Raw genomic sequence first — 27,477 nt, forward strand, 5'->3', positions numbered from 1 at the left:
TCAGCATATCCCTCGAGCTCAAAATTTAGTTGCTGATTTCTTGGAACGTGAAGCTTGTACTTTAATCACACATGAAACAAGTGGAAGCACCGCCCCAACAAAGCCGCAAGCCACGAATGAGGGTGATTATTTGTAAGGAATGCATAGATTGTGGTCATCATGAAACTAAGTGTTGTGTATATTTGATACGAGTTTACCGACTTTGGAACATCATTAGAAGGGTCCTTCAGGTATGTCTTCTCGACTCCTGGGTGTCCCACACATGGGTTATCATGGCACTGTCGAATGACTCTCTGCCTGAGATAATTCTGACTAGGTACTACAACCTTGCCATTTTTTTTCAGCATACCATCCATTATGGTATATCTTGCATATGTTTGGCCTTTTCTGGATGCCAGGTCATCCTTTTCGTTTTCCCCGGGTTTTAACACATGAGCCTTAGGCCATAGACTCTGGACAAACTCGTCCACCTTTTGAGTTTCTCTAATCTTGGTCATTAGAGCACTCTCTAATACCGTGAAACTCATGTTATGCATAATGCGTGACAGTGCATCAGCAACTTTATTACCTTTTCCTCTTTGGTACCGAATCGTTAAATTAAACTCATGCATGAGCTCTGCCCACCTAGCTTGGCGGCCCCTCAAGTCAAGCTGTTTACTAAAATGTTTCAGAGTATCATGATCCACATCCACATAAAACTATCCACATAAAACTCTGAACCATACAAATAATGCCTCCATGTTTTCAAAGCATGGATAACTGCATACATCTCTAATTCATGAGTTGGCCAATTCCTTTGAGAGAGAGAAAGCTTCTTGCTTTCAAAGGCTACTGGCCTTCCCTCTTGAAGGAGGACTACTCCTACCGCAATGCCACTTGCATCGGTTTCCAGGAACAACGGTTTCTGGGGATCAACTATTTTTAACACCGGTCCTATGACCACAGCTTGTTTTATGGTGTTAAAACTTTCTTGTTGATTCTGTCCCCATATAAAATGTACTTTATCTGAGGTCAGATCAGTCAATGGCGATACTATCTCGGAATATCCTTTGATATGCCTTCTATAAAACTGGACAAACCTCAAGAATGATCGCAGCTCTGAGGGATAGGCCAAGTTAGTATCGCAGCCACTTTCTTCGGATCGATTTCTACCCCCTCTGGAGGAACTATGAATCCTAAATATTCAAGCCTAACCATACACAGTGTAGTTTTCTTTTTATTTACATATTGACTGGCTTTCCTTAAAGTATTGAACACTATTCTTAAGTGTTCATGATGCTCAGTAATACTTTTACTGAATATCAGGATATCGTCAATAAAATGTACAACGAACTTTCTGATATACGGACGTAGTAAATCGTTCATAAGCATGACGAATGTAGCCGGAGCATTGGTAAGTCCGAAGGGCATTGCCAAAAACTCATAATGACCAAACCTGCTTCTGAAAGCGGTTTTATGCACATCCTCGGCTCTAATCCGGATCTGATGGTAGCCACACTTAAGATCTATCTTGCTGAAAATCACGGCTCCATGTAATGCATCTAGCAAATCATCAATCCGAGCCATCGGATACCTGTGCTTAACAGTGATATTATTCAATGCTCTGTAATCTATATAGAGGCGAAACGTATCATCCTTTTTCTTCTTTAATATCACTGGCGAAGCAAAAGGTGAGAAACTTGGTTGAATCTGTCCCAACTTGAGGTATTCTTCCAGTTGTCTACGCACCTCCGCCTCTTCAGTAAAACTCATTCTATAGGGAGGTCTATTTACAGGTTCTGCTCCCGGAATCAGTTCAATCTTATGCTGAACATTCCGCTCTGGAGGTAACCCATAAGGTAGTTCATCCGTAAAACATTCAGAGAACTCCTCTGTTATAAGATTAGCCAGCTTGGCCATCTCACCACTTTGCATAACATCAGTGCTAGCCGAAGAATCATCAACCGGCTCTACCGATGCTGTGCAAAGGAATAAAAACTCTTCTTGAGCTTTCGGATTTCCATCACGGAAACCAATGGTCCCTGAGGTATATCTTTCTCACCTCGCAAGACATAAAGCACATCATTCATCTTGAATTGATATACGTGCTTTTTCCAATCAATGGCTGGATTCTTCCTAGAATGCCACGCCATACCCAGGGCTATATCCGCATGAGCAAGCTTGGTCATTTCAAAATCAAGCTTCTCAGCATAGTCCTGAATCCGAAGCTCCAACTGGGTAACCCTTTGGTCCCATACTTCAATTGAACTTCCATCCGCCATCCTGACTGTATACGCATAGTCAGATGGACTTGTCTTTAATTTCAGCCTCTTCACGAGCTTGGAGTTAATCACATTGTGAGTTGACGCCGAGTCAAACAACACAATGACATCATGATTGACCACTTGTCCTTTTATTTTAATTAACTCCGTATCATTAAAGGCTGTATACCCCGTTGTTGCGGGCTTAGATAGGATGTTATCAGGTGCACTCGTCACTAGCTTAGCAACAGACACACATAACAAACAAGGTACTAACCTCTGAGAAGATCCCGCTAGCTGAATCTGCATCTCTTCCGCTCTGGGACTTCCCTCCATCTCCACGTCGCACTCTGAGATCACCATCTCAGCCATCCGACGATCTTTGTTACGTGGACAATCCTTCCACTGATGAGGCTAAAGGCAACCAAAACATAAGCCTTCTCTCCTCGCTTTTTCCCTTTGTTCTGGGTTTAAGGGAGACTTAGACCAAGCCCGGGCTGCCATTGGGGTTACTTTTCTCTTCACTCCAATGGTGGTACTTGGTTTAGGAGTTTCAACCGGTTTCGCCTGCTTGGCTTGACCACTCGGCTGAGAACCACTCCCTCTACTAGTCCATTTCTTCTTGAACCCAGATTTCTTCGGATACCCATATTGGGTTCCAACCTGTGCAAACCCACTTGGCCTGCTACCTTTGGCATCTTCATAGTTCAGGGCTATAGCTATTGCATCATCTAACGTGTTCGCGTACTTAGCCCGAACTTCCATTTTTATTCGATCATTCAATCCAAATATGAAATCTTTCACTTGGATTGGTTGAGGCACGGGTTCATCAACCTTCATTACACTCTCTCGAAACTTATCAGTGTATTCTGCCACCGATAAATTTCTCTGACGAAGGTTCCTATATTGATTCCAAGCTCGGAATGCTTCGTCAGGAGGTAAGAAGTGTTTCCTGAACTCTCTTTTAAACCCCTCCCAGGTAGTGGATGCTATACCATCTTTTTGTTGTTTAATCCACCACCGATCCGCTGCCTCACTAAACATGTGGGTGGCCTCACGGATCTTCTTGATGTCATTTCTGATTTCACAAATGGCGAACGCCTCGTTCCATTTGTGTAACCAGGTCTCAATGACATCGGAGCTACGGTCGTTCATCCCGACCAGAATACTTTTCTGGCCTGTAATTGGCAATATTTGGCACTTTAGCCTTCCTAGGCTCGACCGTATGGACACTAGACTCCGGTTCCATTATTGGAGCCTTTCCCTTCTCCTCTCGAGAAGGTCTGGCAGACATACTGTATATCGCTCTCCTAAGTTCAGACTGCCCTGCATTGGCCTGTAATTGCTGCGCTAACAACTGTTGCAAGGCATCCTCAAGCAATGAAATCCTGCCAGATAAAGTGTGAGCTATTGGGCGCAACACCTGCTGGGTCGGCCGGACTCCTGACTCACCAGGGTCCCTCCTGGAAGCTCCCTCTTCTGCTTCCATCCAGTCCAATGGGTGTTTTGTTTTGTTTTGTTTTTTTTAAAACACCGCTAGAAAACTGTATTTACAAACTGACACAATTCAGTGTACTGACACTCTGACACAATTCCCTATACTAGGGAATACTTGCAATCCCACATGCACACTGACCAGGCATTTGACACAGGCATATCTCTCAAACAGCGCTTTTCCCTATCCTAGGGAATCTCCTGCAAACAAACTCAGATTGTAGCACATAGGCATAACCTCAAGCATAATCTGTCCCTGCTACAACATCAACGCCTCATGCAGGCTGATCACTCACGAGATCCTGTCTATGAAAGTAGAGCATCAACCGACTAAATCAAGAAGAAAAAAAAACACGAAACTGATGGAGGTCAAAGAGAGCTCCTTGGTCATCAACGATTTCACCACAGCCTTCTTGGTTCCAAGTAGATCCCGCCAACAATCTGCCGCATTGTTCAAGCCCCTGCGCTCCTGCGACCAGTCTGCAGTCACAGCTACGTGCTCTGTTCAAATCCTGAATATGGGGCCAGTTGTTCGTCGACTAGCATTCCACGCCTATCTGCGTCACCTCTGCGCTGCACGTTGGAACACCTCGATACGTATGTTCGTGTTCGTCCGTCCGTCGCAGGTCAACAGTAGCCTAATCGCTCTACGCTCTTAGTCCCTTCCATTGGGTTCTCCGTTGATCTGGTGTCAGTCACGGACTATCAACATCGAAGGGTCTCCCTCATTCACGAGCCACCACCCGTGCGTCCATCTACCTTGCGTTTCGTCACAGCCTTACGGGATCCCCCACGCTTCCATCGTAGATTGCGAGCAGCGCCAACCTTCCGTAGTAGATCACGACAGCACCAGCCTTCCGCTTCTCACCTGCTGTCCGTCGTCACGGGCAACCCCCTCTCTGATTTCGTCGAACACGTCGCAGATTACAAGGAGTCGACTCGCCACCTACGCCCCACCTCTCTCCGCGTCAATCAGTGTCGATGGATCTCAATTCACGAATCGCTTCCATCGTAGACCATTGCTGGATCTGTCGTATACCACGATCCCTCTCTGACTCCTAGCCTTGGGCTCTGATACCAAATGTAACACATTTAAACAACTATTCCTACTGTAGATCACGAAAGCAGCACCGGAGTTAATCCACCCAGCCAACCTTGCTGAAGCTTTTAAGTAGACAGAGAATTCCAAATCAAACATACGTGAAAATCACTATTCTCTTCTCTCTCCAGCTTCAACAAGCCCCATCTCCCTAGATAGATGTAGATGCCACATGTCATCCATATAGGGCCTTCCTAATGCAACATTTCACCCCTCTCTTGGGATGCATTAAATCCTTTGCCCCTAGACACATTCTTTGCATTAGGCCCTTAGCCTTAGATCCACCTAGTCTGGTGCTATCAACCCTCACCTAGGACCTTGACATTAATTCCCTCCCGATCATTTACATGAAGCGCAAACAAATATATTACAAAGATAGATCCTTTAAGGGAAATGTCGACTGATTCTTTCGAGGTCATGCTACCTCGGCTAGAGCGTAACATCGCAGGTTGAAGAAAATCCAAATGAGTATCTTGTGGCCTTCAAGCGCCGTTGTGTTTCTCTCAACTTTCTTACTGAAGATAGATGGTTGTTGGTTCTTCCCACATTTCTAGAGGGTTTGGCTCAAGTGTGGTATGAGAAGCAAGCCGAAGACGTCCGCCAAAGCTGGCCAAGGTTGACAGCAGCTATGATCGAGTATTTCGGCAAAGAAGAGGAGCCGAAGAACGTGTACCTGCAGGTGGCAAACCTGAAGCAGTCAGAAGGTGAGATGGCGCGTCGATATGTGGATCGAGCGGCCGTGCTCTTGGACCGTTTAATTGCCACGCAGGAGGACAATGCCGGATTTCGAGCTGGAATGACTCAGCATGTGCTGGGCTACGTTGTAGCATAAGCAAGTAATGAATTCCGCCTCAAGCTTAAATGGGAGAATCCAGAGACCATGGTGCAAGCACAAGAGATTGCTCAAAAGTTTGATAAAGTTCAATCTGACCCTGCTTCAAAGAAGACGGTTGTCCCTTCGCAACCCCCTCAATTCTTGCAACAACAACCTGGGGGGTCCAACTCAGGGGCATACCCCCACCCCCCATCAGGGATGTATCCACCGCCTCCACCTCAAATGTATGGTCCTCCCTTAGATGCTTACCCTCCACAAGGTGTATATCCTCACCCTCCGCCTGGAGGATTTTTCCAGCCTCGCCCACGAGCCCCCCTCCTTCCTACTTCCCCGGCCCCTCCTACTAAAGAACGTGGAGTCAATGACCTAGCCAAGGCCCTGAACGATCTTCGTCTTGAGATGGTGGGCATCATAAATCAAGCCAATCGCCCTCCAAGAGAATGTGCCAATGTTGTATGCTACGAGTGTCACCAGAAGGGTCATTATCGCACCGAATGTCCCAATATTCCAAGGGTGAATCTTCTAAGTGAATCAGGCACCGAGGATTCTGACGCTCATTTGTCAATCTAGCAGGATACTATCGTCGCTTCATTGATCAATATACTGCTTTGACGCGACCCATGACTATGCTATTAAAAGATGGGGTTGATTTCTCTTGGAATGAGGGTTGTGATCATGGATTTGTACAAATCAAGAGTGCTCTGGCTTCAAAACCCATTCTACGCAATCCTGATTGGTCAAAGACTTTCTATATCAATCCTGGGTTTGGTGAGCACACTCTAGCGGGTATTCTTCACCAGCAAGGGGAGGATCGGTTCATGTATCCCGTTCGATTTGCTTCTCGACAATTGCTCGAAACTGAATGACGCTACTCTGAGGCCGACAAGCATGCCTTGTCTTTGGTGTTCTGCATCGAGAAATTTAAGCATTATGTGGCTTGAAAGTCCTTCATTATAATCTCTAGCAATGGTCTTGCAAAGCAGATTCTTCAATCACCAAATCCCATGGGCCGGTTGGCCAAATGGTTGGCAGTTTTACAAGAATATGATTTTTCTTTCAAAATTGTAGAAGGAGGTTATTGCAACTTGAAGAATGCTTTGATTGATTTGGAGGAGTGCCTCGATGTAACCCTTGTAGCGGCCATAGAAGTTGGGGATCCATGGTATGGTGGTATCTACAGATTTCTGACCGTTTTCTCCTTTCCTCCAGAAAGTACTAGCTATGAGAGAAAGAAGATCCGCAGAGATAGTAGACGCTACACTCTCTTTGATGGGGTGTTGTACCGTCAAGGCATGGATGGGGTACTAAGACGGGCCATTGATGTAGATGAAGTACCTAAGGTATTGAAGCATTATCATGATGGATTTTGTTGAGTCCACTATGCCGGTGACTTTACAACTAAGAAGATTTTACATGTTGGGTACTATTGGCCGACCTTGTCCAAGGATGTCACTATGTATTGCAAAACTTGTGAACCATGCCAATTCTTTGGTAGGAAGGATTTGCGTCCCGGGCAACATCACCCAGTGATGTCCATCCATCTGTTTCATAAGTGGGGAATAGATTTTGTTGGGCCCCTGCCCATGATTGCCCGCAAAAAGAAGTATCTTCTGGTAGCCACTCAGTATGTCACTGAGTGGACTGAAGTTGTCGCCCTCCCCGCTGCAAATGGTAAGGCAGTTTCAAATTTCATATTTGAACGTATCTGCACAAGGTTTGGGACACCCATGGAAATAGTATCTGACCATGGGAGTCCATTCTTAAATGAAGCAGTGGAGTTGCTCATGGATCGCATGGGTATTGATCACCGCACTTCTAGCATCTATTATCCAGCGTCCATGGGACAAACGGAGCGGACCAACAGTCTCCTTTGTAAATCCATGGGAAAAATGGCCATAGGAAACAGGAGCTAGTGGGATCAAAAGGTCACTGATGTCACGATCTGTGACGTATTCCTTTCTCTATATCTTAGACTTATGGATGGTTTGATGAATGGACACTTGTGGAAGGGTATGCCCTTTCGACGGGACACTTCCTATGAGGCACAACCCTTCACAAGGGACATTCTATGGAAGAGACACTCCTATTGTAATGTACCCTCTCATCAAGGGTCACACCCTTCACAAGGGGTACACACCTCTTCATGCACATACACTTTGGAGTACACACCTTTTCATGTGTGACTCTTCACTCTCTATATAAGAGAGGCCCAACTGTATGGATGACACACTACAGACACTCAAGCAATACAAATATTCATTGTTTTCTGCTATTTTCAGTCTTCTTTCTGTTCCTTAGCACATTTCTAAATATAGTAAATCTAGGATTTCTTACAGTGGTATCAGAGCAAATTTCGCTCCTGCCTATAGGAAATGCCCCCCACCTTCTAGCGCCTATCTGATACATCTTTTTCCGCTAGAAGGATATCCACGCACATTGTGCATGGAAGAGATGGAGAGAATGAGCATAAATTTTTTTTAGCACCAACCCCACCTAAAGTCATCAATGGCCTCTCCATCTCCCCCACATCACAATTGATGTGAATGGACACGACAAAAATCGTGTCTCTTGATGTGCTTGGGCTGTCCCAAAACCAAGGGACACACCTTTTCCACCATCGGACACACCTTTTGATGAAGAGTTTTGACTCCTCACCCAAGGGACACACCCCATCGTGGAAAAAAGGACACATCTTTTCATGTGGGGACACCCCTTTTTAAAATAGGGTCACACCCCTTCATGAAAAGGTACACCTATTCCAAGGGTCACACACCTTAGAATAGGCACACCTTTTGGCACCAAGCACCCTACAAAAGGGTACCTAGAGGACCTAGAAGCCTCCTCCTTAAAGCATAGAAACCCCTGGTAATTCCCCAGTCCCTTCAAGGACACCTTAGGCATCATCTACCACACAATATCGTGTTCAGAACCAGCCCATTTCGAAGCTTTTGCATCGTGGGTCTTCTGTGTCATGTGCCTTTCCAGTGACTTGGACCACATCCTATACCTTTTGCGTGAGGCACCTCAATTACATTACTTCCTCAGAACAGTCCAGGTTGTGTTCCACGAGACACGTAGATATCCAGAACCCGATATTCCTCACGAGTTTGCTGTCCATCTTTTGAGAGACTTTTACCCCTCAGCTTCAGCATCTCCAGGATACTCTCCACCTCCTTTAGCTCCCAGATATCCTCCTGCACAGGTTTTACCTTCCCCAAGACAGTATTTACACTCTGAAGGCACTCCTTCTCCTGGATATCCTCCACTCCCGACAGCAGCTCCTTATCCCTTCTCAGATCTGTGGACTCTGCAACCTACCCCTGTACTCTCACGAGCAGTAACACCCATTTCGGCATCACTAGTGCTACCTTAGACAGGACCTCCTTTACCAGATTTCCACGGCTGGTTCCATCCTGCTTCTCCTGCCCCCTCCAACATGAACAACCTCAGGGAGCAGCCCGGATCTTCTTCCAGGAATGCTACAAACTAGAGCGCAGGTTCGTGCTTTTCTCACAGAGATCTCAGATATGTCGCAACGCTCGTGTGCAACCTCTCCAGAGATCAGCGACTCAAGTCCAAAAAAGACCCCTGAAGTAAACTTACAAGGCGAAGCACTACTTCAACTTCAAATTTCTCAGCTTCAAGGCAACATCTCCGACTTGGTCCAGAAAGTCCAACAACTCCAAGATTCTTGCAGTACCACACATATGGAGGATGACGTGACGCAACCGGACGACTATGTGGACTCGTTCCCACCTGAGGTAGAAAACACTAAACTCCTTGCCCTCTACCGCTTACTCCAAGCTTCCAAAACTAAAAGACTTGACATTAAACTTCCGGAAGCCTACACTGGTCAATGAAATCGCGGAACAGTTGACCAATGGCTCGCAAAACTGTGCATGTACTTTGATACTGTTGACCTCACTGAAGGCAAAAAGATTGCCTTGGCAGCCTCCCTCCTCAAGGATATAGCTTTCCTATGGTGGCAACGACGCTTAAAGGACGGCAAAAGTGTGTTAACTTGGAAACGTTTTGAACACGTGCTCCGTAAGCAGTTCATACCTGCCAATGCGGACTTCCAAGCACGTTCAAAATTCACACAGTTGGAGCAAACAGGCTCCTTGTCTTCCTACATCTCTCAGTTCACCACATTGGTGCTGGAGATTGATGGTTGAACTCATGATGATTGCCTTCATGCTTTCATCTCAGGCCTAAACCCCTCGTTATGCATCGATGTCCTCAAAGTAAACATCACCACCACAGCTGGCACTATTGCTTTCGCAGAGCGCATTACCGATTTCCAAAACACAGGGAAGCAGAGTGCTAATAGAACACATAACTCTACTATGGCCAAAGGTGCTCGCCGTCAAGATAACCCCAAGTTTAGAAAAAACTCAGGTAATCAAGGTCAGCGACAGTCTCAAGATCCCCACAAGTCTCAGAAAATCGTATGCTGGATCCCAACAGAAGCACTCCTCCACAAAGTCATGATCGTCATCCCCAACATAAAGGTGCAGCCACTGATAAGAAGAACAACTCCAGCACAAAAGGACTTTGTACCACCATATGTACAGGCGACCATAGATGGTTCGATTGTCCCAAGCGACCAAAGCAAAATTCCAATATGGAACCTAGCACTTCCCAAACAGAAGATGCTACCCAGCATAAGACAAGAAAGGCAAAGCTGTTCGAATGGCAAATACCATCCACATGAGCCTTGCCAGCAACCCCGAACCTTCCCTGGCCACTCAAGTACATTGTGTCCAAGGATCAATTCATGGAACAACGGTCACTATCCTCATCGACAGTGGCTGCTCTCATAACTTCCTAGCTAGTTCTATGGTCGACAAACTTTGGTTGACCACCAGTCCTAGTCCCATGGACTATCAGATTGAACTCGCAAATGGAACTACCTTCTTGTGCAACACCAGGATAAAAAACTTGTCTTTTCGCATCCAACATTACACAGACAAGTTGAACTTCAACATCATGCCTCTTTCTCGGTACGATGTCATACTTGGACAACAGTGGCTCCACGACTATGATCCATCAATCAGTTTTCGCAGCCATACTATCTAGTTTGTCCACCAGGGAAAACTTATTGAGCTAACTGGTTCTAGGGACTCTCCTTCAACCCCAGTTGCGTCTGCCCTACAAGTAAAGAAGTGGGTTTGTAAACGTCAAGTAAAGACTTCACTTCTGTTGGTTATGGCAGTAGAGGAGACACCAACAAAGGATCCTCCTGAATACCTCAACCAACCTTTTTTCCAGCCCTACCTAGATATTTTTCCACAGGAATTGCCAAAGCAGTTACCACCTCGACGACCAGTGGATCACCCAATCGAACTTATTCCCAGCAGTAATCCACCGTCGAAACCTTCTTATCGGGTTTCTTACACTCAAAATGAAGAAATCCAAAGACAGGTGACCGAACTACTCGACAAAGGTCACATTCGGCCCAGTCGCAGCCCTTTCGGCTCTCCTGTACTACTTCTGGAAAAAAAGAATCAATCAATGTGCCTCTGCATTGACTACCGATCCCTCAACAAGCTCACTATCAAAAACAAGTATCCATTGCCTCGCATCGATGACCTCTTCGATCAACTTCTACACGCAACACAATTCTCAAAGATTGATCTTCGTTCAGGTTATCATAAAATTCGCATAAGAGAAGGCGATGAGTACAAGACAGATTTTCGAACCAAGTATGGACACTATGAATTTTTGGGTTAAACAATGCCCCGGCCACATTCATGACACTAATGAACGACATCTTCAGGCCTTTCCTCGATAAGTTCGTTATCGTTTACCTCGATGACATCCTCATTTTCAGCAGATCCCAGCATGAGCACAAACAACATCTTCACCAAGTTTTTGAAGTTCTCCGCGCAAATTCTCTCTACATCAACGTTGAGAAGAGTGAGTTCTTCAAGACCCAACTCGAATATTTGGGACATGTTATTTCAGCTCAAGGCATCTCTGTGGATCCCAAGAAGGTCGAGGTAATCCGAAACTAGCCTACTCCTAAGAATGTTCATGATGTCCGCTCTTTTCTCGGATTGGCAAACTTCTACCATACAAAGGTCTATCAGTTTTCCGAAATCGCAGCTCCTATGTTTGAATTATTGAAAAGCACAACAATTTTTCAGTGGCTTTCCGAAACAGAGTATAGTTTCCAACAACTCAAGCAAGCACTCACTACCACACCAGTTATGGCTATTGCTGACCCAAACCTTCCATTTGAGGTCATGACCGACGCTTCCGACATCACTACAGGAGCAGTCTTGATGCAAGAAGGCAGAGTTATTGCTTTTGACAGCCATAAACATTCCGATATCCAAACCCGATACCCGGTTTATGATAAGGAGTTTCTTGCCGTTGTACATGCTTATCGCACTTGGAAACATTATCTCATGCTAGGTTGAGTTTCTGGCCAACTTTCACATGACCATTGAGTACATTCCACGACTACGCAATGTAGTTGCAGATGTTCTCAGCAGGTTAACTCTAGCATCAGCTATGGTAATCTCTACATTATCTGTGGATGTTCCGAATTCATTCAAAGGGAAGTATTTCAATGATAAAGACTTCGGCACAGCAGTACAAGTTCTTTCAAAAGATCAACCTTCGACTTCCGAACAGAAGATTTTCTCATCCTATTCTTATACGGACGACCTTCTGTATTATCAAGATCGCGTCTGTGTACCACATGACAAGGATGTTTGACGTCTTTTGTTAAAAGAGCATCATGTAGTTCCTTATGCTGCCCATCCAGGCATCAACAAGACTTATAGGTTACTCAGTGCAACATATTACTGGCCTCAGATGAAAAGCGACGTCATCAAAATGCTTGCATCTTGCTTATCTTGTCAACAAATGAAAGCAAGCCGACGACTTCCAACAGGACTTCTTTAGCCTCTTCCAGTTCCAACTGAAAGGTAGGAAAGTATTTTCATGGATTTCATTACAACACTACCACGATCCTCCAGAGGTAACACTTATTATGGTAATTGTTGATCGATTGTCTAAAATGGCACCCTTTGTTGCTTGCAAAAGAAGTGCAAAGGCTCCAGACATCGCCAAACTCTTCATACAACACATCTTCTGACACCATGGATTGCCCAAGAATATCGTCTCCGACAAAGATCCAAAGTTTACCAGTCACTTTTGGATTTCACTGTTCAAATCTTTGGGTACAACTTACTGTTCAGTTCAGCCTACCACCCAGAATCAGATGGCCAGACTGAAAGAGTCAACCAAGTTCTGGAAGAAATGCTTCGACATTATATTCAGTCACGCCTAGTAGCTTGGGAAGAGTATCTACCACTCCTTGAGTTTGCTTGTAATAACTCTTTCCATAGTGCCATCAGCATGACTCCATTCCAAGCAGCTTATGGACACACTTCTGTTGGTTACGGAAGTAGAGGAGACACCAACAAAGGATCCTCCTGAATACCTCAACCAACCTTTTTTCCAGCCCTACCTGGATATTTTTCCACATGAATTGCCAAAGCAGTTACCACCTCGACGACCAGTGGATCACCCAATTGAACTTATTCCCCGCAGTAATCCACCGTCGAAACCTCCTTATCGGGTTTCTTACACTCAAAATGAAGAAATCCAAAGACAAGTGACCGAACTACTCGACAAAGGTCACATTCGGCCCAGTTGCAGCCCTTTCGGATCTCCTGTACTACTTCTGGAAAAAAAGAATAAGTCAATGCGCCTCTGCATCGACTATCGAGCCCTCAACAAGCTCACTATAAAAAACAAGTATCCATTGCCTCGCATCGATGACCTCTTCGATCAACCTCTACACGCAACACAATTCTCAAAGATTGATCTTCGTTCAGGTTATCATCAAATTCACATACGAGAAGGCGATGAGTACAAGACAGCTTTTCGAACCAAGTATGGACACTATGAATGTTTGGTCATGCCTTTTGGGTTAAACAATGCCCCGGCCACATTCATGACACTAATGAACGACATCTTCAGGCCTTTCCTCAATAAATTCATCATCGTCTACCTCGATGACATCCTCGTTTTCAACAGATCCCTACATGAGCACAAACAACATCTTCACCAAGTTTTTGAAGTTCTCCATGCAAATTCTCTCTACATCAACGTTGAGAAGAGTGAGTTCTTCAAGACCCAACTCGAATATTTGGGACATGTTATTTCAGCTCAAGGCATCTCTGTGGATCCCAAGAAGGTCGAGGTAATCCAAAACTGGCCTACTCCTAAGAATGTTCATGATGTCCGCTCTTTTCTCGGATTGGCAAACTTCTACCATACAAAGGTCTATCAGTTTTCCGAAATCGCAGCTCCTATGTCCGAATTATTGAAAAGCACAGCAGTTTTTCAATGGCTTCCCGAAACAGAGTATAGTTTCCAACAACTCAAGCAAGTACTCTCTACCACACCAGTTATGGGTATTGCTGACCCAAACCTTCCATTTGAGGTCATGACCGATGCTTCCGACATCGCTACAAAAGCAGTCTTGATGCAAGAAGGCAGAGTTATTGCTTTTGACAGCCATAAACATTCCGATATCCAAACCGGATACCCGGTTTATGATAAGGAGTTTCTTGCCGTTGTATATGCTTATCACTCTTGGAAACATTATCTCATGGGAGCCGACTCGGTGGTCAAGACAGACCATCACTCTCTAAAGTATATCTTTACTCAGCCAGTCATGAACGCTCGACAAGCACGCTGGGTTGAGTTTCTGGCCAACTTTCACATGACCATTGAGTACATTCCAGGACTACGCAATGTAGTTGCAGATGCTCTCAGCAGGTTAACTCTAGCATCGGCTATGGTAATCTCTACATTATTTGTGGATGTTCCGAATTCATTCAAAGGGAAGTATTTCAATGATAAAGACTTTAGCATAACAGTACAAGTTCCTTCAAAAGATCAACCTTCAACTTCCAAACAGAAGATTCTCATCCTATTCTTATACGGACGACCTTCTGTATTATTAAGATCGCGTCTGTGTACCACATGACAAGGATGTTCGACGTCTTTTGTTAAAAGGGCATCATGTAGTTCCTTATGCTGCCCATCCAGGCATCAACAAGACTTATAGATTACTCAGTGCAACATACTACTGGCCTCAGATGAAAAGCCATGTCATCAAAATGGTTACATCTTGCTTATCTTGTCAACAAATGAAAGCAAGCCAACGACTTCCAGGAGGACTTCTTCAGCCTCTTCCAGTTCCAACTGAAAGGTGGGAAAGTATTTCCATGGATTTCATTACAACACTACCATGATCCTCGCCTCTATATCGACTACCGAGCCCTCAACAAGCTCACTATCAAAAACAAGTATCCATTACCTCGCATCGATGACCTCTTCGATCAACTTCTACATGCAACACAATTCTCAAAGATTGATCTTCGTTCAGGTTATCATCAAATTCGCATACGAGAAGGCGATGAGTACAAGACAGCTTTTCGAACAAAGTATGGACACTATGAATGTTTGGTCATGCCTTTTGGGTTAAAATCCATTGCCTCGCATCGATGATCTCCTCGATCAACTTCTACACGCAACACAATTCTCAAAGATTGATCTTCATTCAGGTTATCATGAAATTTGCATACGAGAAGGCAATGAGTATAAGACAGCTTTTCGAACAAAGTTTGGACACTTTGAATGTTTGGTCATGCCTTTGGGTTAAAATCCATTGCCTCGCATCGATGACCTCTTCCACTCCCAATAGCAGCTCCTTATTTCTTCTCAGATCCGTGGACTCTGCAACCTACCCCTGTACTCTCACGAGCAGTAACACCCACTTCGGCATCACCAGTGTTACCTCAGACAGGACCTCCTTTACCAGATTTTCACCGGTGGTTCCATCCTGCCTCGCCTGCCCCCTCCAACATGAGCAACCTCAGGGAGCAGCTTGGATCTTCTTCCAGGAATGGTACAAACTAGAGCGCAGGTTCGTGCTCTTCTCACAGGGACCTCAGATATGTCGCAATGCTCGCATGCAACCTCTTCGGAGATCAGCGACTCAAGTCCCAAAAAGACCCCTGAAGTCAACTTACAAGGCGAAGCACTACTTCAACTTCAAATTTCCCAGCTTCAGGACAGCATCTCCGACTTGGTCGAGAAAGTCCAACAACTCCAAGATTCTCGCAGTACCACACATAGAGAGGATGACGTGACGCCACCGGACGACTATGTGGACTCGTTCCCACTTGAGGTAGAAAACACTGAACTTTGTGCCCTCTACCGCTTACTCCAAGCTTCCAAAACTAAAAGACTTGACATTAAACTTTTGGAAGCCTACACTGGTCAACGAAATTGCTGAACAGTTGACCAATGGCTCGCAAAACTGTGCATGTACTTTGATACTGTTGACCTCACTGAAGGCAAAAAGATTGCCTTGGCAGCCTCCCTCCTCAAGGATACAGCTTTCCTATGGTGGCAACAACGCTTAAAGGACGGCAAAAGTGTGTTAACTTGGGAACGTTTTGAACACGTGCTCCGTAAGCAGTTCATACCTGCCAATGCGAACTTCCAAGCACGTTCAAAATTCAGATAGTTAGAGCAAACAGACTCCCTGTCTTCCTACATCTCTCAGTTCACCACATTGGTGCTGGAGATTGATGGTTTAACTCATGATGATTGCCTTCATGCTTTCATCTCAGGCCTAAACCCCTCGTTACGCATTGATGTCCTCAAAGCAAACATCACCACCACAGCTAGCACTATTGCTTACGCAGAGCGCATTACAGATTTCCAAAACACAGGGAAGCAGAGTGCTAATAGAACATAGAACTCTACTATGTCCAAAGGTAGTTGCCCTCAAGATAACCCCAAGTTTAGAAAAAACTCGAGTAATCAAGGTCAGCGAGCGAACATCATGAACAGTCTTAGGAGTAGGCCAGTTTCGGATTACCTCGACCTTCTTGGGATCCACAGAGATGCCTTGAGCTGAAATAACATGTCCTAAATATTCGACTTGGGTCTTGAAGAACTCACTCTTCTCAATGTTGATGTAGAGAGAATTTACGCAGAGAACTTCAAAAACTTGGTGAAGATGTTGTTTGTGCTCATGTAGGGATCTGCTGAAAACGAGGATGTCATCGAGGTAAACGATGACGAACCTATCGAAGAAAGGCCTGAAGATGTCATTCATTAGTGTCATGAATGTGGTCGGGGCATTGTTTAACCCAAAAGGCATGACCAAACATTCATAGTGTCCATACTTTGTTCGAAAAGCTGTCTTGTACTCATCGCCTGCTCGTATGCGAATTTGATGATATCCTGAACGAAGATCAATCTTTGAGAATTGTGTTGCGTGTAGAAGTTGATCGAAGAGGTCATCGATGCGAGGCAATGGATACTTGTTTTTGATAGTGAGCTTGTTGAGGGCTTTGTAGTTGATGCAGAGGCGCATTGACTTATTCTTTTTTTCCACAAGTAGTACAAGAGATCCGAAAGGGCTGCGACTAGGCCAAATGTGACCTTTGTCGAGTAGTTCGGTCACCTGTCTTTGGATTTCTTCATTTTGAGTGTAAGAAACCCGATAAGGAGGTTTCGACGGTGGATTTTACATCTCGCATCGATGACCTCAGCACAGTCCAGGTTGTGTTCCACGAGACACATACATACCCAGTATTTCTCACGAATTTGCTGTCCATCTTTGGAGAGACTTTTATCCCTCAGCTTCAGCATCTCCAGGGTACTCTCCACCTCTTTCAGCTCCCAGATATCCTCTGCACAGGTTGTACCTTCCCCAAGATAGTATTTACACTCTGAAGGCACTCCTTCTCCTAGATATCCTCCACTCCCGACAGCAGCTCCTTATCCCTTCTCAGATCCGTGGACTCTGCAACCTACCCCTGTACTCTCACGAGCATTAACACCCACTTCGGCATCACCAGTGTTACCTTAGACAGGACCTCCTTTACCAGATTTCCACGGCTGGTTCCATCCTGCTTCTCCTGCCCTCCAACATGAGCAACCTTGAGGAGCAGCCCGGATCTTCTTCCAGGAATGGTACAAACTAGAGCACAGGTTCGTGCTCTTCTCACAAGGACCTCAGATATGTCGCAACGCTCGCGTGAAGCCTCTCCGGAGATAAGCGACTCAAGTCCAAAAAAGACCCCTGAAGTAAACTTACAAGGCGAAGCACTACTTCAACTTCAAATTTCTCAGCTTCAAGACAGCATCTCCGACTTGGTCTAGAAAGTCCAACAACTCCAAGATTCTCGTAGTACCACACATACAGAGGATGACGTGATGTCACCAGATGACGCTCCTTATCCCAAAAGGCATTTCAGGCGATGAAGCAGTTCAAATCATGGGGATCATGGGGTAAAATCCATCAGACATTTCATATTTCTTGGCTAAAGACGTACATTCCAGGCGATGAAGCAGTTCCTCCTGCAGGTGATTATGTCCCAAAAATCGAAGACGATTATGTTCTCCTTATTCCTGAGCGTATTCTGGACCATTGACAGTGAGAGACTCGACATCGACTTATCACGGAATTCCTTGTTCTTTGGCGAGATCTGGACGACTCCGACGCTACTTGGCAATCTGATGAAGACTTACAGCAATACCCTGACATTTTACAGCAGTATTTTCAGAATTTACCGTGATATTTTCTACATCAGTTCATTATCTCCACCAGGGTCTTATTTTGAGTGGGAGGGGATGTCACGATCTATGACGTATTCCTTTCTCTATATCTTAGACTTATGGATGGTTTGATGAATGGACACTTGTGGAAGGGTATGCCCTTTCGACGGGACACTTCCTATGAGGTAGGACCCTTCACAAGAGACATTCTATTGAAGAGACACTCCCATTGTAATGTACCCTCTCATCAAGGGTCACACCCTTCATAAGGGGTACACACCTCTTCATGCACATACACTTTGGAGTACACACCTTTTCATGTGTGACTCTTCACTCTCTATATAAGAGAGGCCCAACTGTATGGATGACACACTACAAACACTCAAGCAATACAAATATTCCTTGTTCTCTGCTATTTTCAATCTTCGATCTGTTCCTTAGCATATTTCTAAATATAGTAAATCTAGGATTTCTTACAGGTCACACCCTTCACAAGGGGTACACACCTCGTCATGCACATACACTTTGGAGTACACACCTTTTCATGTGTGACTCTTTACTCTCTATATAAGAGAGGCCCAACTGTATGGATGACACGCTACAGACACTCAAGCAATACAAATATTCCTTGTTTTCTGCTATTTTTAGTCTTCTTTCTGTTCCTTAGCACATTTCTAAATATAGTAAATCTAGGATTTCTTACAACTGAAGCTGTCTGGGCTTACAACATCATCCATAAAACGTCTATAGGTCACACTCCTTTTGAGTTGGTGTATGGTACTGAGGCCGTTTTACCACTAGAAATAGAGATTCCGGCCTTGAGATTGGCACAAGAACGGAGGATGACAGAAGATGAACATATAGAGGCCAGGTTGGTACAACTTGAGAAGCTAGATGAAACCCGATACCTTGCATTACATCAAACAGAGATCCAAAAGAACTGACAAAAGACCCGCTTGGATGCTAAGACTCGCAAGGGATGGGAAAGACACTTTGCTGAGGGGGATATTGTGCTATGCTTTGATAACAGATTGGACCACCAAATGGATAAAAAGTTCCTTCCACTGTGGACCGGTCCATACAAAGTCATCAATGAATGTAGCAATGGGTCTGTGCAAGTACAGGAGCTGCATGAGTCATATGGCAAGAAGGTGATCAACAAGCATTATCTCAAGCCCTTCTTTGTTCGTGATGGTGGTCCCAGGCATGGAAATGCTATGCATTCCCTGCCTAGGGGCGGGAACTGTTATGGATAAATTTGACCAAGGTAAAAGGCATAAATATATGAGTGTGCTTGTATGTGTGGCAATAGTATAATAAAATATGGTGTGCATAGGGCCCAGGGTTGAGGTGGCAGGGCATGACCATGTGCCACCCTTCCACGTAAGAGGACCCATAAGGTGTGTTGTACATAATCCATGGTAGTTATATTATAAAATGGTAAGGTGGCATGGTTCCTCCATATGCCATCCCTCTACCTAGGCGGCCCCATGCCTACATTTAGTGAGACATGGCCCAAGGACCATGGGAGAAGTAATATAAAATAGGTGGAGATGGATATTATATTGGATTATTCCCTCCATGTAGGATAGGCCCATGTGGGGGGGTATAGATAGTCCAAGAATGCAAGTTAAATAATGGGAAAAGTAGGATGAGGTGGCAACACTTCTTGTGCCAACCCTCCACTTGTCCTTTTAAATGTTTGAACGTATTAGGAGATCAAGGGAGTATCTTAGACTTGAGATATGGGGTTTGATTTATGTGAAAAAATGAGGCAAAGGGTTGTCGCACACAATTGAGAGTGCGTACCCACCTAGCCTACATGGGAGATTCCTCCACACACACCATGCATGTGGGAGGATTTATTTATTGGGAGAGACCCCCTCTCTCAGCTATAAAAGGAGAGGGCTATTCCTTGATGGGACACGCTCAATCTTGTAAAGCCACCTAGCTAGTACTCTGATTTCCTCCCCCATTCTTCCTTTCAAATAAAGCATGACTCTCCTCCCTTGATGTCTCCATCTCTACATTCCACCTCTCATCATGTACATGCTCCTCTTCCCCCTCTCCCTTCCCCCTTGTGCCATAGTCCCTCTCTTCATTCCCACCCCTCTTAATCCCTTTTCCCCACCCATGTTCACGCTTCTCCCCTCACATCCCCTTTTTTTCTCTATGGCCCTCGAGCGTCGCCATGCCTAGCATCAAGCCTCATGCCTCGATTTCTTTTCTAGTTAATACTATCTGTCTAACCAGTTTAAAATCCGTATGAAAAAAATCAAGCATATTCTGGAAAGCCAACAATGAAGGCCTCTTAAGGGGAAGGAAGGAGCAACCTAATGTGCAGCTTGATAACCAGAAAATGAGCTCTTTGTCTACAAAGTTATGAGTCTTCCAAACATAATATGAAGAAATCAACCTGATAATATTTTCCCTAGTTACCAAATAAAAGAAATGTTGCAGATGCCCCTGTTACTTGCATCCTCTCATGCAATTTGTGGCATTGTTTGCACTCTAGGGTTGCCACGAGGACAGTCAGTCATAGACCAGGCATTTTAGGCAGAAACTGCAATGGTCAATCACCTTCAGGGATGAGAGAAGCAATAACCAATTAGCCACGTCAATAGTCTGCCAGAGGTTGTGGACCTGCTGGTCAGTGAGGACAGCACTGATCCACTGCAGGGCCTCACTGTCAGGAAGTGGTTTCAATGTGTTTTGACACACAAGCTTGCAATTACAGACTTTCCCCAAAATGCCTTTGACAACTGCTTGTGCTAAAGCATTCACCTGGTCATAAGTGTCACCTTCTTACATGGCACCAATGGTTGAGTGCCAATTTCCAAATCGCATGCTCTTTCAAGTATGACTGAACAAAATTTGACATGTTCTCACCTCCTTTTTCATTCTAAATGTCTTAAAGTGTGCAGCCTATTTGGTTTTCAGCCAACGCTATGGACTCGAGACCGTAAGTGAAGAATTTGATTTTTCATGAAAACAACCAAGGTAAAGCAGGAAAACCGTACATAAAAGTGACAATGTATGTGGCCCCATGGTTAGAACTTTTCAAGGGTCCACATACATCTTTGTGCCCAAGCTCTATGGTCATACTGAACCAACTTTTGGAAATTAAGAGAAATGCACCTTTCTAGAATACAACTCTCTCACTTCAATCTTGGCCTGCTCTATCTTGGCATTCCCTCAATCATGTGATGATTGTGCAAGAAAGCCAGACTTCTATAAGGAACGTGCCCAAATCTACATCAATCGATGAGCATACCAAACATCACATATACCGAGCTGTTCCACTAAACATACAAATGGGAACATCTTCTACTCCTGTTATGCCATAAGAGGCACATCTGCATTAGTAACTATGAAAGTGCATCAGATTTGTGAACAGCAAACTGAGCAGTGAGAGCAAAAATAGCAAACTCACATACAAGAAAATGCCATGGAGGCAGAGAGACTTTAACATCCTGAACCAGCCCTGAACATGGCTGCATCTAGCGTGGTACCCTAGCTGTACATGTGGCCATAGGATGGATCCATCTCCCTCCTGATGGAACCTTATGTTGGGTGGGCACACCCACAAAGAAGCCCTCATACTGCACATCAGGATGTGTCAAACTCTAACAGTAACCTCTTTATTAGGAACAGATTTGATGCTCTCAAACAATTCTGTTCTGTGAGGCATGCGCCTTGAAGCACTGCTATCCAAGTATATCGTGAGTGGTATCCCTTGTCCTTGCACAAAAAATGAGGCATGACAATTATAAGCAAGATGACATGCTGTCCCATCTAAAGTAGAAGCACAAGAACGAGGAATCACAACATGTAAATGGATCCTTTCCTTGCAATCAATAGTGTCATATGTTAAAGCAATACAAAAACATATTTTACCATTCTCAACAAGCATGATGCTTTGAATCACCCTTTTCTATGTATCTGCAACAAAATTCTTGCTCCTAATGCCTTTTTTTTTTCTTCTGTTTGCAATCCTCTTCAATGAAATGACCAAATTGCTTGCAATAATTACATTTATGCTTCTTGAACTTTCATTCATCCCTATCCTTTGCATAATGAGGTTTCCTTCTTCTTGTCCTTTTGGCTCAAACTGTAAGTTTCCTCATCTGCACTTAAGACATTGCACTCTCTACTCAATCCGACCAGCTCCTCAAAAGTGCACGGTGCTTCCCTTGGGGAGATATTGAGAGCTATTTCAAACACATTATATGATGTTGCCAAGCTGTTGTAAGTGAGGGAGACCAACTTTTTGTCCTTAATGCTCTCATCTATGTTTGCCAATTGGCCTTTAAATTTTGGAAAATTTCTCAAGAAACGGTAATGTATTCCATTCAAGACGATTACAGTGGAGGTTAATAAAATATCCTGAGCAGCGGATATTCCATCCGCACACTGCTCACCAAATGTTGACTCATCAAAGTGTTGGTAAACTGAAAAGAAAGCATGCAGTGAACACAAACTCAGAATTCTTGCTTATGGAATGAAGAAAGGTGAGGTCCTTAAGTAGGCACCTCTTACATGATCACTGACATCACTGATGACCTCTGAGCTCCACAATCATCTCCTCAATCTGCTCCTAGATTCTCTCAATCATCCTATGTGGCTTCTACCACCACCTAACAGTGCTTATGGGCACCTAATTGTGCCTCTAGCACACACACATAGAAACCAAGGTGTGCCTGGGGCATACACCTTGAGATATCCCAACATACCCCCCCTCAAGGGAATGCCTCAGGCTATGTCAAGGATACAGCTAGCACAAGGTGTCACATGCCATCTCATGGTGGTCATGGATCTATCAATGGCTAGGATCTCAAGCTAGCAAGGGTTCCCATGGGTGTAAGGTAAACAAAAGGGATACAAAAGACCTTCCAATGGTTATCTCCCCTGCATGTACATGCACACAATGTCTGCAGGAGGTACCATGGAGTAAAAACACATACACATGGCCTACATCATATAGTGACCAGAGGTGTTTACAAAACACAATAGTTTATTTCATTCATTTTGGAGGACTATCCAGGCTGAGTACCTTGACTCAACAAAAAGAGAGATCTGGAGCATACATGGAGATGATTCAAAAAGCATAATCTTCAAAGGATGCCTCATCTTGTGGAGGCACATCAACTGAAAGTAGATTGGCATTTTCTGTCTTTGAAGTTGCTTCCTTTTTGGCTCTACAAAACTTTTCATGATGATTGTTTTTGCCACAGTGTTTGCATGGATTGATCTTGAAGCAGTCTTTTGAGAGGTGATTAGTCTTCCCACAATGATTGCAAGGTGAAAACTTGCTCTTTTGGATTTTTATGGCATAGGCTGTGTCATTGCCTCTCCGGAGTTCCATGTGCCTTTCTTCTTCTTGAAGAGCAGAGATAAGACCTTCAAGATTAGGATTAGGAAGATTTTTCAAAGTGGTAACAACATGATCATAATCTTCAGGCATACTCTTTAGCAATACTGCCATAGCATCATCTGTAGTGATAGGAGAGTTGATAGAAGCAAGTTGAGTCATGAGACTCCGCATGTAATTGACATGGGCAGCCAAAGGAGTGCCACTAACCATCTTCAATTCAAAGAAAGCAATCTTAAGTGATAATTTTGAGATGTGAGAGCTAGCACCAAAAATAATGTCAAGCTTCTGCCAAGCTTCTAAAGGAGACTCTAAGTCAGAGATGTGATGAATATAGTCATCTCCTAAAGCAAGAGCAATGATGCCATATGATTTCTCCTCTCTAGTAGGATCTCTTGCCGGGCGTATCGGAGCTGAGGATTCTCCAGCATTGGAGGCTGTTGAAGAAGAAGTTGAAGCCGGTTTGACAAGCCCCCAGAGGTTTTCCCTCATCAATGCAAATTTAACCTTCATCTGCCATGTGTGGAAGCCCTTACCATTGAACTTATCTATATTCAATATGGTAGCCATGAGAGGGTCTAACCCAGGAATTGGGCAGTGTCTTCTCTCTTACAAGGCTAGAAAAACAACTGAAAAGCTTCAAAGTATAAGCATTCAATGTAGCAAAGACTTGTGACCAAATTTCAATCAATGATGCTTTCACTTACATGCTTCACAGAGGTGGCTAAATGAAAGTTTTCCAAGCAAATCTAGGTGTAACAACTCAAAGCAAAGCTGTAGCCACAGTTGTACTGATGCTATTTAACACTTTAAAACATTAGAAATGCTAAATTAGCATCTAATGTAGCATCAAACTCACAACCTTGTCAAAACTGTCCAAAACAGAGGCCTGAACTTGGAGGGCTTGTATCTCACTCTCCAAAGCAAAGAAAAAGGGGCTTTCTGAAGCAAAAGAAAGCTCATATACCAGAGAAGATCCACTGAGGAGGAGAGGCGCAAATCCGCGTCACGTCGCCATAGCTAGCTTCTTCAAAGTCGACTAGTTTTTCTTTGTTTTCTCCTTGAATATGCAGCCATTGCTGCTCAGATTTCAACACAAGATAGCCCAAAGTATGGAGAAGCTTCCCCTGAAAGGAATTAGAGAAAGGTGGAGCAGGCTCAGAGAAAACGTAGAACAGAGATTCGACGATTTGCGCGAAATGGCGACGAGCAGAGATGATGATACTTCAATTCCTTGCAGGTTAAGGTTCACCCCTTTGAGAGGTATCTCCAACAGGAAGGGCTTGGAGAATGGAGGAGAAACGGAGGAGAACAAGCTTTAGCAAGATTTGGGAAGAAATGGTGAAGATGAAGAAGAAGAAGATGATGTGGCACAAATGGGCTCAAGGGGGATCAAAGGGCTCTGATACCATGTTGGTAAACTGAAAAGAAAGCATGGAGTGAACACAAACTCAGAATTCTTGCTTATGGAACGAAGAAAGGTGAGGTCCTTAAGTAGGCACCTCTTACATGATCACTGACATCACTGATGACCTTTGAGCTCCACAATCATCTCCTCAATCTGCTCCTAGATTCTCTCAATCATCCTATGTGGCTTCTACCACCACCTAACAGTGCTTATGGGCACCTAACTGTGCCTCTAGCACACACACATAGAAACCAAGGTGTGCCTGGGGCATACACCTTGAGATATCCCAACACAATGTGGGCACCCAAATCCATGGATTAAGTGTTATTATCAGTAAAACAGCTGCTGCAATCTTATCCTGTTTGCTGTTTTTTGAGACAGCAAGCTTATCATTAACATAATCACAACTGAGGCATGCTTCATAGGTGTGTCTTGCAGAAAATGAACTTAAATTTTCATAAAAACACAATTCAGGTTTCTCTACACGCTAGAAAGCATCAGAGTCTCTGAAGATGCAAGACTAGGACATGGAATGGAATGGAAAGGAAAAGCAAGACTAGGAAAGCATAATGGAAATGAAATAATGCGAGAAAGAAATATACAACTAAGCAAAGTACTTACATGATCAAGAAAGGCATGAGGCTTGATGAAAATGACAACGAAAGTACAATGCCTTTATAGGATAGGCACACACACTCTAAGTGTCAAATGTATATGGGATAAGTCCAATAGTGACACATGGCACTCTAGGATATAAAGTAGTATAGTACTACTCTAGAACACACTAAAAGTCACTCAAATTGACTCCATTTTCTAACACCCTCCCATGGAGGAAAGGTGAGGGACTACTGGAATGGAACCAAGAACAGAACATGACAAGATGGCCATCAAAACTGTGCATGCCGATCTACAACTAGACATGGCTCCCACACAATCTCAAGAGGCAAGTGAGCATGGCTCAGAGGCTAGTGAGCATAACATAGAAATCTCATCTAGCATGGCTCAGAGGATCAACTCAGAGGTGTAGGAGACCAACGCACCAACAAATAGACCTATCAAAGCAAAAAACACATGGCTCCCACAGTACATCCCCACTTGGCTCCAAAGACTAATGAGGAACATGGAGCCACACACCAAAAATATAAAAGAAATACATCATTTGAGGAGGACTATCTAAGGTAGAGGACCTTTATTGACTCAACACACATGATTTATTGCATTCATTTTTGGGAAACACCCCCAGGGCAGAGTACCCAAATATATTATGCTTTAGAAAGCAAAATCATGATCTCCATCATCCTCTAGATGCGGGAGATAGACTGTAAGAGCATGATCCTATGTCGGCAGGTCATCTTCGTCTGCATCATCACTAGTGGTGGATGCCACCCAACTGGCATGATCCTTCGATTGTTGTTGAGCAAGCTTCTGGTAACACCTGTCCTCCGTATGACCGAGCTTGTTGCAGTAAGTGCACTTGAATGGCTTGAATGTGGCGATCCTTTTCAAGCAAAAGAGACACCATATCTTCGAATGTAGTCGATGCAATGTGAAGTACTTCAAGGGCATTCTCAAAGCGAGAAATCCCTTTCATACTTGTCATCAGGACAACCATTTTGTCCTCGTCATCCGGGCAACACTTCAAATTGGAGAGTTGTTGAACTAAAGATTGAATTTTTGCTATATGCGCACTCAAAGTATCAGACTCTTCCATTTTCAGCTTATAAAATTACATTTTTAGAAATACCTTGGAGTTGGTGATCTTGGTACCAAATATATTCTTAAGGCGTGCCCAAATCTCCTTTGCCTTGGACTTGAAGTCGATGTGATGAATCAATGAATCATCTAGGCAAAGCCCGATGATTGCGATGGCCCTCGAATTGTGTTGCTTCCAAATCTTTCGTGTTTGAAGCTCCGTTGATGCCTCAAGTGCTTCATCATCTTCTATGGCATCCCAAACATTTTCCTTCATGAGAAGGAGTTGCACTTTTGTTTGCCATGTGGGAAATCCGTCCCTCTTGAATTTGTCCACAAGGAGAGAGTTGGTGGAAAGCAAACCCATAAAGCTGGTAGCTAGGAGAGAGAAGAGTGATGGATAGAATGAAGGGCACAAGCGAGCTGAGGGAGAAATGGAGGGCTGAGGAAGAAATGGGAGAAATGGTAGGCAAAAGGAAAAAAAATGACGGGCACAATGAAGATGTAGGAGAGGAAGAAATGGCGGACAGAATACGGGCACCAACTTGTGGGCAGCAGCTCCATGAGAATGTCAAGTAGAAGGAGCAAATGGCAGGTTGGAGCAGAGGTCAATGATGAAGAGGATGGACAGCTCCATGTTGAGCTGGCTGCATCATGCTTGGGCTGTCAAATCATTGAGCTCCAGAACAAAATTCGCGCGCAGAAACAAATTTCGTCACTTCTTGCAAGGGC

General features: G+C 44.3%; 1 protein-coding gene and 1 pseudogene across 1 annotated transcript in view; one reads left to right on the forward strand and one right to left on the reverse strand.

The window, feature by feature from the left end:
• The window catches only part of LOC147896292 (uncharacterized), an 83,674-nt gene that overhangs the window by 36,140 nt on the left and 20,057 nt on the right, over positions 1-27,477 (reverse strand). The window lies entirely within an intron of this gene.
• LOC147896293 (uncharacterized) lies at positions 4,097-11,401 on the forward strand (annotated as a pseudogene).

This window comes from Dipteris shenzhenensis, chromosome 12 (genome assembly GCF_047967505.1).
Source record: "Dipteris shenzhenensis isolate YYH24624 ecotype China chromosome 12, Dip_SZ_1.0, whole genome shotgun sequence".
NCBI classification, from domain to species: domain Eukaryota; kingdom Viridiplantae; phylum Streptophyta; class Polypodiopsida; order Gleicheniales; family Dipteridaceae; genus Dipteris; species Dipteris shenzhenensis.